This window comes from Anguilla rostrata, chromosome 9 (genome assembly GCF_018555375.3).
Source record: "Anguilla rostrata isolate EN2019 chromosome 9, ASM1855537v3, whole genome shotgun sequence".
NCBI lineage: Eukaryota > Metazoa > Chordata > Actinopteri > Anguilliformes > Anguillidae > Anguilla > Anguilla rostrata.
Genome location: NC_057941.1, coordinates 1,825,601 through 1,837,412, shown reverse-complemented (window position 1 = coordinate 1,837,412; position 11,812 = coordinate 1,825,601). Strand labels below are relative to the sequence as shown.

The 11,812-nt window shown below is 46.3% G+C and overlaps 1 long non-coding RNA gene across 1 annotated transcript; it reads right to left on the bottom strand.

The window, feature by feature from the left end:
- Positions 1-1,653: 1,653 nt before the first annotated feature.
- On the bottom strand, positions 1,654-11,493 carry LOC135262641 (uncharacterized). The gene is made up of 2 exons (XR_010332251.1): positions 11,397-11,493; positions 1,654-2,257 (listed from the first exon to the last, which is right to left on the bottom strand). It is a non-coding gene; the product is annotated as an uncharacterized LOC135262641 (long non-coding RNA).
- Positions 11,494-11,812: the final 319 nt, after the last annotated feature.

The window sequence follows — 11,812 nt, the reverse complement described above, 5'->3', positions numbered from 1 at the left end:
TTCTCTTCCAAATTTGTCACAATTTCTAGTCTTTGTTCATAATTTCCCCGGTTCCCCTGTTTATTTTATTTCAGGGCGTTTGATTTAAGTACATTTCCAGACCAAAGACACACATTTTCTTTCTTTTTTTTTTTTCAACAGAAAACAATGCTGTAGGCACCGCTATCTTCATTTGCTATTCTGAGCCAGCATCGCATGGAAGGCAGAAAAGACGTCACTACTCAGAAAAATGAACTTGTTGACATTCTCTTAACTCCTCATATTTTATTTATGAGAAGCACAAACAAGGAATCAGTCAAAAAAAGAAAAGAAAGGACAAACATTATATTACTGCGGAAAAAACGTAAACATTTCAGCGGTGGTCTAATGGAATAATGGCATTATTGGAAAGATGTTAACACAATGGCCCTGTTAGAGTGATGTCAGCACGTTATTTAACAAACAATAGAATGATGAAACTATTGGAACAATGTTAGTATGTTACATAACAAATAACAGATAACATAACAAATAATTTTCTCAAGCAGCAGGATGGAACAGCTTACCAGTTTACCGAAAGTGGAGGAAATATGAGTCATAAATAATTAATAAATAAAAAAATAAATACATAAATAAATAAGAGCAAGCACACTTCAGCCCAGCCAATGAAAGAGACCCAAACAGACACTTCGCTGCCAGGACAGTCCGGGATGCATAAGGGGAGGGATCCTTGCCCGAAGAACCTCACTGGGTGAAACCCAAAATAAGGCGGGCAGAAGCACTCAAAAAGCTCAGAGACACGGCATCTTTACGAAAAACCGAGTGACTGACATTTCATCATCTGGGACATCTCTCTCAGAGCTGACGAAAAAGCAAAAGTGCAGTGACCGCGGATCGAGGGGACAGATATATAGCCTCCCCTCAACTGGACAACATTAAGTGCTCATTGCATTACAGCCATTTAGCAGATGCTCTTATCCAGTACGACTCACACACCTTCTTACATTTGCATTTCATTGTGAACATTAATGAACAAGATGACAGAAGTACGGAACATGTAGCAAAAACTCCCTGGTATAATTTCCACATAGCAGAAGTGATTCATTTGTAATGAGGTAGAGAAGAAAAAACTGTGTCTGTGCTACTTATGTCTAAGAAGTTGAAAAGAGAACTTATGTTCAAGGTCTGTAGGGTGCAGATATAAAGGTGATAGACATTCATAAATATAACCGAGTATAGATAACTGGCTGGATCCGTTTCAGAGCTGTTTCGGAGTATTTCAGGACTGTGTAGGAGGGTTCAGGAAAACTCCACGGGCTCTATTAAAGCAATAAACCAGTCGTGCCTGCGCGCTTGATATGGTAGTTATGAGCTTCTCTGCTGATGTTTTTTTAAACCCATAATCTTTGGATCCATGTGCTAATAGGATGAGCAGGTGGTTTGCCACGATGGGCACAGGGACACCACGCAGCACATCTCAGTCTTCACTGTGTGACAGGACCTCTCGGGAACAAGTAAAAATAAGTCAGCAAGTAACTAAGAAAGTAAGTTTAGTAAGTAGATAGGTAAGTAAGCAAGCAACTGTGAGTGAGTAAGTAATTGTGAGTCAGTGAATGAGTGAGTAAGTGAGAAGGTTAATGAGTGAGTGAGTAGGTAAGTAAGCAAGAAAGTAGGTAAGTAACTACAACTGCTGTTTATTTCAAATTGAGTTGCAACTGACAGCATCTATCTAAGAGCAATAATGTGTTTAAATAATATGGATACCAAAATGCTCAGATCGGCCAAAGCTGTGTTTATTGTGGGAAGCAGTCGCCACGGCGATGAGCCCACCTGCATGTCTTTGGAAACCCCGGAGGAAACCCACGCGGACACAAACCAGAGGTTAATGGAGAGACCCACTATAGAACTGATGGCAAAAAGACAGCGAACATGAACAGGGGTCCAGTAAGCGGCTCTGCGTTGACGGCTTTGCCTGGGAGGAGTCCGGAGACAGACCCAGCGGAATGACCGCTCAGTCGTGATGTCTCGCTTACGGGGTGGTGCCCGCCGCGGGGGTGCTGGATCTGTCCAAACTGACTAGCGCTTTAATCACGTCACAGCGACAGGGGGGGGGGGGGGGGCCGGGGGGGCTGCCAGACTCCAAACTGCCAGGGCAGCTGGGCTTCGAGACTTCTGGCCACGAACATCTGCTGCGTTTGACCTCGTAAAGACCCCTCTCCTCTGAGCATGCATCAGGGAAACCACGCCTCTGATCTTACCACGAAGCGTCTAAGTGCTGCTGTGCTTGAAGGAAAAGGAGAAATGCGGTGATTATGAGTGCATAGGACTTTGCAAAAACTAGAAATTGAATTTTTTTTTTTTGTTCATCCTCATTTATGTGAGTGCAATAGGATGTGTATGATTCTTCCAAAAAACAACACTTTCTGAAGCGGATACCGTTGTGAATTTGTCTAGCAGCTGTCGGTGAAATATGAAGACAAATCACCTTTTTTCATGCTGATCTTGTCTGATTTGTACAGAGGGGAAATTGCATTTTACTTCGGGAATTTGTTAGCATTGCGACAAATTGAGTTTTTCGCCAGCCGCCGTCGCCTCCAGGCTTGCTCCGTGGAGCTTTAGTCAATGTCTAAATCCAATTTCTGGACAGTGACAAAGCTGTTGAAATGAAATGCAAAATTCAATGCGAGGAAAAAAAAAGGTTGATTGCAAAAAAAAAAAATAATAAAAAAACTCAGGAGCTCGTAAGAAGGCCGTAGAACAGACAGCAGGCGGGCTTGCATTGTCCACATAAAAATTAGATTTAAAGTGAGAGTAAATGAAGAGGGGCGGAATTACAGGGACAAGCTTCAGGAGTTTGGAGCATTTCATGGAGCAAGGCCAGACGGACTCAAAATGAAATTCTTTGTGTGTTTCAGAGCTGATTTAGCTGCAGGCGCGGGGCGCTTCAGCTGTCCACACGGCTGTGCGCTAGGAGCCCGCCGCTCAGTAACAGAATTACCCAGAGTTCAGTGCGCCGCCTCCTTCCCCCTGCCAGAACCGCTGATGTCACATTACAATAAAACCATTCTGGAAATATGAAAAAGATTGTACTCGTGAAAACAAAGGACAGCCACTCCGTCAAAATAGTTGCTTTGGCTGCTGTCAGGGACACAAATAAATCATGTTCCTCACTCCAGTGGCTCTGGTTATTTACGCTTGTGCACCCAGAATATTACATTTTTTGCATTTAAATGCAAAAGTATTGGGACAGCGTCACAATTTTTGTTGCTTTCACTCGGTACATCGAGCGCATTGGATTTGGCATGAGGTAACGCATGTGATGTAACAGTGCAGACTGTCAGCATTAATTTGAGGCCATTTTCACGGTGTTGCCAACTATTTTCTATGGAAAGTAACTAAGGCCTCCTCTAAAAGTCACTAGAAGGCGCTAGATGACGTCATACGTTAATTTGCATATGTATGACGTCACCACGCAATCATTTGCATATTAAAAACGAAACGTATGTTAAGCCACGCATGGCGATAGGCATAGCGTGGGTTTTACGTCTGTCTGCCCTCCAATGACGTTGACCAAGCTACGTAGTATCTGTCAGATCTGTAGAACATCTACTTCCGTGTAATTACAGCGGCTGATTCTACAGATCAGTCATTACTTTTATAAATGTGGGCAACGCTAGAGGACTAGGAAAGGCAGACGTGACGTCATTCACAAATCGGTGAAAGGTGATTTTTGCTGTTGCTTGACAACGAGAATGGCGGTTGCCAAAGTTGCGAGAAGTCGCCAAATTTGTCGCTAGTCGCTAGATGAGATTTTTAGTCACTAGGGAAGCTCAAAAAGTCGCTAAATCTCTAAATTGGCAACACAGCATTTACATCCATATTGGGTGATCCCCCCCCCCTTCAAACATTGCTCAATATCTTGAGCAATGCTTGAAGGCTTTTAAACTTGAACAAACTGGAGAAAAGAAAGTCAAGGCAAACAAACAGCTAATATTTACAACTTGTTTACACTCTCTTGTCGAAGTTAAAGAATGAAATAAGTACACGTTACCAAAATAGATGAAAACTGTAACAGAATTCGTAAATACTCAATTCCTTTAAGAGGCGCTGTGGGGGCTCAGTATGAAAGTGATTACATTTCATTACCTCTGTTTGGTGCAACTTGTCACTGCAGTGATGCATAATTATAATTTTGCATTCCTCAATGAGAAACAGCGCTTTTTAGGCACTCAGTACAGTGGACGTGATCGCACTGCACCAGATGCCACTGTTAACATCATCTTCAGCAGTCTGCTCAACATAACATTACATTACATTACATTCATTTAGCAGACGCTTTTATCCAAAGCGACGTACAAAAGTGCATTTTCATGATCGTAGACAACTGCTGAACACGGGTTCAGTAAGGTACAATTACTTATTTTGTAAAGCTATTTCTAGCCGAGAACAAAGAACACTATCCTGGTCTAACATCTGCAAAGCCAAACTAGGCAGAAGAATAAGCTAGAGTATTAGGACAAATACAATTTACCAAGAAGTGCAGGGATGGGGCAACATGTAACAAGTGACAGGAAAAAGGGTTTTTTTTTTTTTTTTTTTTTTAAATATATATATATATATATATACACAGCGTGGTGGTGGTTATTCTAGGTATAGTCTGAAGAGATGAGTCTTCAGGCCACGGCGGAAGATGGATAGTGAGGGGGAGGTTCGGAGAGGGACGGGGAGTTCGTTCCACCACTGGGGAGCTAGGGTGGAGAAGCTCTGTGATCCCTTTGGGCGGGTGGGAGGGGTTGCAAGACGCCCTGCTGCCGCAGAGCGGAGTGGTCGAGCAGGCACATAGAATTGAGTCATGTCCTGCAAGTAGATAGGGGCTGTCCTGTTGGCGGCAGTGTAGGCAAGGGTCAGGGCTTTGAATCGGATCCTGGCAGCGACCGGTAGCCAGTGAAGTGATCGCAGCAGGGGAGTGACGTGGGAGAATTTGGGGAGGTTGTAGATGAGTCGGGCAGCGGCATTCTGAATCATCTGTAGTGGCTGTATGGCACAAGCTGGCAGGTTTGCAAGGAGAGAGTTGCAATAATCAAGGCGAGAGGTCACCGTAGCCTGGACGAGCAGCTGGGTGGAGTGCGTCGTCAGGTATGGTCGTATCCTCCTGATGTTGTATAGGAGGAATCTGCAGAACCGTGATGTTGCCTTGATGTGCTCCTTGAGGTCCAGCTGGTCATCCAGGACCACCCCCAGGCTCTTTGCAGAGTGAGAGGCAGTCACTGTGGTGCCATCAACCGTGATTGAGAGTTCACGAAGCAAGGAGGTCTTGTACGGGAAGAAGAGCAGCTCAGTTTTGTTGAGGTTGAGCTTCAGATGGTGGCTGGCCATCCAAGTGGAGATGTCAGCCAGGCAGGAAGAGATCTTATCATTGATCTGTGTGGCCGAGGGGGGGAAGGAAAAGTAGAGTTGTGTGTCATCTGCATAACAATGATAGGAAAAACCATGTGAATTAATGACTGAACCAAGAGATCTGGTGTATAAGGAGAACAACAGAGGACCCAGTACAGATCCCTGCGGCACTCCCGTGACAAGTGGATGAGAGGCAGAGGCAGACCCCTTCCAGGTGACCTGGTAGGTCCTATCTGCAAGATAGGAAGAGAACCAAGACAGGGCAGTCCCGGTAATTCCCATCCCAGCCAAGGTGGAGAGGAGTATTTTATGGTTGACCGTGTCAAAAGCTGCAGACAGGTCAAGAAGGATCAGAACAGCGGAGAGGCGTGAGGCTCTTGCAGTGGCAAGTGCCTCCGTCACAGCTAGTAGTGCAGTCTCTGTTGAGTGCCCGGATCGGAAGCCAGACTGGTGAGGGTCTAGCAGGTTGTTCTGATGGAGAAAAGAGGTTAATTACATTACATTACATTACAGGCATTTGGCAGACGCTCTTATCCAGAGCGACGTACAACAAAGTGTATAACCATAACCAGGAACAAGTATGACGAAACCCCTAGAGAGAAGTACCGGTCCAAGTACAGGGAACAACCGCATAGTTCAACCTGGACCCTGGTGGTTAAACTGATTAACACTAACAACGAGAACGGCAACAACGCAATCTATGGAAAAATAAAAATAAATAAAAATACAAGTAGTCGTTAAGACTGGCGCATCAACTAAGTCACCTATTAAACAGCTGCCTAGTTACAACCCTAAGTTTAGTCATTTACAGGGGGGAAGGGATGGGGAGAGGTGCAGCCTGAAGAGGTGGGTCTTCAGTCGTCGTTTGAAATGGGTCACAGTCTCAGCTGTTCTGACCTCCACAGGGAGGTCATTCCACCATCGTGGGGCCAGAACAGAGAGGAGACGTGTTCTGGAAGTGCAGGTGCGAAGAGGGGGAGGTGCTAGGCGTCCTGAGGTAGCAGAACGGAGGGATCTGGCTGGCATGTAGGGTTTGAATATCTTTTGAAGGTATGCTGGGGCTGATCCCTTGACTGCCTGGTATGCTAGAACCAATGTTTTGAATTTGATGCGAGCTATAACAGGCAGCCAGTGGAGGGTAGTGAGCAGGGGAGTTACGTGGGAGTGTCTGGGGAGGTTGAAGACCAGACGAGCCGCAGCATTCTGAATGAGCTGCAGGGGTCTGGTGGCAGATGCCGGTAGTCCAGCCAGAAGAGAGTTGCAGTAGTCCAGGCGGGATAGAACCATTGCTTGGACCAGGAGCTGGGTTGAGTAGGTGGTGAGAAAGGGGCGGATTCTGCGGATGTTGTATAGGAAAAATCTGCATGCCCGGGTTACTGCTGCAATGTTGTTGGAGAGAGACAGCCTGTTGTCCATCATCACTCCGAGATTCTTGGCGCAGGGTGATGATGTCACTACGGTGTCCCCTAAGGAAATGGAAAAGTCGAGGAGGGGAGAGGATAGAGCAGGAATAAAGATTAGCTCTGTCTTTCCCGGGTTGAGCTTCAGGTGGTGATTGTCCATCCAGCTCTGTATGTCCCTCAGGCAAGCGGAGATGCGGGCGGGGACCTGTGTGTCCGATGGGGAGAAGGAGAGAAAGAGTTGCGTGTCGTCGGCATAGGAATGATAGGACAAGCCATGGGCAGATATTACAGGGCCAAGGGATCTGGTGTACATGGAGAAGAGAAGGGGACCAAGGACTGAGCCCTGGGGAACTCCGGTGGTGAGGGGACGGGGTGGTGATACCTTACCCGCCCAGGCAACCTGGAAGGAGCGGTCAGAGAGGTAGGACTCAATCCAGTCAAGGACTGTGCCGCGGATCCCTGTTGCTGCCAGGGAGGACAGGAGGGTAGAGTGGTCCACAGTGTCAAATGCAGCGGAGAGGTCTAGGAGAATCAGGACAGAGGAGAGGGAGGCTGCTCGTGCGGCATGGAGTGACTCACTGACCGAGAGGAGTGCAGTCTCAGTCGAGTGGCCAGGCCTGAAGCCAGACTGGTGGGGATCAAGCAGGTTGTTCTCAGAGAAATAAGCAGAGAGCTGGTTAGATGCAGCACGTTCGAGTGTTTTGGATAGGAAAGGGAGGAGAGATACCGGGCGGTAGTTCTGAATGACTGAAGGATCTAGTGTGGGTTTCTTCAGCAGCGGGGTGATGTGGGCCTTCTTGAAGGATGAGGGGAAACATCCAGAAGATAGGGATGAGTTCACGAGGGAGGCGACAAAAGGGAGGATGTCTGGTGTGATTGCTTGAAGGAGAGATGAGGGGATAGGGTCGAGGGCGCAGGTGGTAGGGCGGTGGGTGAGCAGAAGCTGGGAGACTTCAGTGTCTGAGAGGAGAGAAAATGTGGAGAAACAGGGGGCGGAGGACGCAGAGGGGGCGGAGGACGCAGAGGGGGCGGAGGACGCAGAGGGGGCGGAGGACGCAGAGGGGGCGGAGGACGCAGAGGGGGCAAAGGAGGTGCGGATGTCTGCAATCTTTTCGTCAAAGAATGCTGCAAAGTCATCTGCAGTGAAGGAAGATTGGGGTGGAGGAGGTGGCACGCTGAGGAGAGAAGAGAAAATAGAGAAAAGTTGACGAGGGTTAGAAATGGAGTTATGAATTTTGGTTTGGTAGAATTTTGCCTTAGCGGCAGTGACAGAAGAAGAGAACTCTTTCAGGAGAGACTGATAGGCTGAGAGGTCAGATGGGTCCCTGGATTTGGCCCACTTCCTCTCAGCAGCGCGGAGGGTGGCCCTGGAGGTGCGCAGGATGTCAGACATCCATGGACTGGGAGGGGATGAACGTGCTGGCCTAGGGACGAAGGGGCATAGGGAGTCGAGTGCTGAGGAGAGAGATGACGTCAGGGTGGAGGATGCAGAGTTAGTGGGGAGCTTGGAAAATTATTGAAGAGTGGGGAGGGAGGCAGTCACTCTGTGAGCAAGAGAAGAGGGTGATAGGGAGCGGAGGTTACGGCGGACAGTGACAGTGGGGATGGGAGGGGGAGAGGGAGGGTGTGGAGAGAGGGGGAGGGAGAAGGAGATGAAATGATGGTCAGACGTATGCAGGGGGGTAACCGTAAGATTGGAGCTGGAGCAGGTCCTCAGGAAGATCAGGTCTAGGAGGTTGCCTGCCTTGTGGGTTGGAGGAGAGTGTTGTAGGGAGAGGTCAAAGGAGTGAAGTAGTGGTAGGAAGGCAGCAGACTGGGAGGCTTCTAGGTGGATGTTAAAATCTCCGAGGAGGATCAGCGGGGTGCCGTCCTCAGGAAAGGAGCTGAGCAGGGTGTCTAGCTCATCCAGGAAGCTTCCCAGGGGCCCCGGGGGGCGATAAATAACAATAATATAAAGGTTAGCAGGGTAGGTGATAGAGACAGGATGGAATTCAAAAGTGGATATGGACAGGTCAGGGAGGGGGAGAACAGAGAATTTCCAGGTGGGGGAGATCAGTAGACCAGTACCACCACCACGGCCAGATCGCCGGGGGGTGTGGGAGAAGGAGTAGGAGGATGAGAGGGCAGCAGGAGTGGCAGAGTTGTCTGGTGTGATCCAGGTCTCTGTGAGGGCAAGGAACTGCAGGGATTGGAGGGAGGCATAGGCAGAAATGAAGTCTGCCTTGCGCGTGGCAGACTGGCAGTTCCATAGTCCCCCTGTGACCGTGAAGTTCTCACAGGGGGTCAGCGGGGGGTAGCAGAGGTTAGAGGGGTTCCGTTGTCGGGGGGGGCCACGTCGCTGGAAGCGCCTTCTGAGGGGGAGAGCACAGACTGGAATGGGGAACTGGCTCATAAACTAGGAGGGAGCGACGCTAGCGTCGCTCCGAATGTACCTAATTAGCAGCTGAAAAGCTGAGTCGAATAACGCACTGATTACAGGTTAACAGTTTGTGAGTGCAATAATCGCAATCTATCAATTCTAAGAATCAAACAATCTAAAAACAAAGACACCTAACGCAACCTAAAACCAAAGACCAGTTTCCACACAGGGAAAAGTTTAAAATCTAAACTTCTTAATTGTTTAAGAACTGCTCGTTCGAGGGTTTTGGACAGAAAGGGTAGAAGGGATACGGGTCGATAATTTGTTACATCGGAGGGGTCTAAGGTGGGTTTTTTGAGTAGTGGGGTAACACGAGCCGTCTTAAAAACAGAGGGAACATGACCAGAGGAGAGAGAGGAATTAACAATGGAAGACAGATAGGGAAGGAGCTCGCTGGAGATAGATTGGAGAACTTTTGATGGGATGGGGTCAAACCTCCCTCTGGAAACAGGTTTCACAGTTTCACACTATTTCGAGTATTTTTTGTAGTCATGACAATTCACATTATCTCTATCTTGTCAGTTTTCATTCCTCTGTTCAAGCCCTGAGAGCATTTTTTTTTTTAGTCATTGCGCCTCAACATGCGTAGCCTACGATCAGATTTGATCGTTAAATTGTGCTCACGAACGTTTCCACAAACATTTCAGCATTCTTTTTTTTTTTCTTATCTGAATTTATTCTGTGTTAAAATCAAAGTCCACGTGTTTTTGGAAATCCCTCAAAGTAGGAACTTTTATTAAATATCAAAACTTAAGAATTTAAGAGGTTTTGTGAATGAGACCCAGTGCCTAACTGCTCAGCTCTGTTTCCAGTGGGTCATAAGGCATGTTATCCTGATTAACCATTTAAGTTCAAAGTTCATCTCAGGTCCCCAAGCTGAAATCCTAATGTTTACATCAAAGGAACTCAGTCAATAGTCAGAGGAACTCTGTATGAGCAACTTTCCGTGTCATTATTTGGTGGGGAAATTGCTGCTTGGTGAGTCATGGTGGCAGGTGAAATTCAAAAGCTGCTAAAGCTCTCTGTAAGCTGGTGTGGCTGAGATAGGCAGCGCACTCAGAAAGTATTCATCCCCCCCCCCCCCCTTTCCCCCCAAACAACCATCTCACATTTTGTCCTGTTTATACCATAAAATTTTTAATGCACTGAACTGTGTTTTTTCTTCTACTCCATCACCAACACAACAAATTCAACATTTACGAGGTCGATGATTTATTTTTTATTTATGAACACTCTTTTCCCATCATTTTCAAAAGCATTCATCTGATGATGGTACTGTCTGGGCTCTTTTTTGTCACAATGGACTCAAGGGCGCTACGAGAAAGGTTCAAAGCCTTGAGTTTTTATAACCGTTTGCCTTTTTATAATCTTCTTTTAAAACTTCTCCGGCTTTTTGCTTCTTAATTTCTAAGTTCTGCAGGCAGGTCCTTCATGACAGCATGTCAGATCTGCAGTTGCGAAGCCTCACAAAGCTGATATTTACTGTGAAATCACACACAGCTGATCACAAGGTGGATTGAACACAGGTGGACCTCATTAAGGCATTTAGAGTGATCTCTTAAAAACAATTGAGTGCACCTGGCCCCCAATTTAGGCTGTTAAAGGGAGTGAATTCTTTTTTCCTCCAACAGTTAAAAAACCAAAACCTGAAAATTGCTTAATATAATTTAAAGACATATAAATCTAAATGATATCCAAGTGCTTTATTTTTAATAGATAGTTACTTGCATAGGAAAAAAAAAAAACCAAAAAAAAAAAAAACCCCTTCCCATTTAAATCCCATTATTATTAATGAATGAATGAGGGGAGGAGGTTGAGCATTTCTGAGGCTCTACACACAGACACACACAGGAGGACATATTTGAACACACAAATGTTCACGTTTCAATAAAAACACACCATACTGAAACACAGAAACACATTTCAGGCCAAGTGGATAATGGAAAAGACCAGTTTCCATCATCATAACCATACCCACTGGCCTCTATGTACTCTGCTTTCCTGATGTAAGGCAGCTGCTCAGCTGGATATTCAGAAGCCGGTTATGAAAAAGCTTTCACGTGTATCACGCAAACTGCATTTAGAGGGCAAATGTACCCAGGTATATAAAACAGCCTCTCTGTGAGCCACACTCAGTAAAGTGCAGTGATGGCGCAGTAATCAAAGGAAACCAGGCAGACTGCTATTTCCATACTTACCCCAGTAGACTGCAGTGAGAAGAGCTGCCCAGCCCTCTTCCTGGAGATCGACCGTCCAGTAGGTTCTCATTTAAACCCTAATTTGGCACACCTGACTCTGCTAATTAGCAGCTCAACTTGAACTGTTGCTGTTGAATGAGGTGTGCTTTGTTAGGGTTGGTGTTGAAACCCTAAGGACTGTCGATCTCCAGAAACGGGGTTGGTTAGCCCTGCTTTATATTCAGAATCAGAATAGATTTAAAATTCTAATAAAATGTAAAAGTGTTAAAACGTGTAAGTGCTGTTCAACATGTGATTAACAGTGCATTTAGTCTTGAATCATTATTCATCAACAATAGATCCAGATTGATTTTTTATTCTTTTGATCACTGTCATTTAATGGCTAATTTTCAGAACATCACATAATTCAAGGGTGG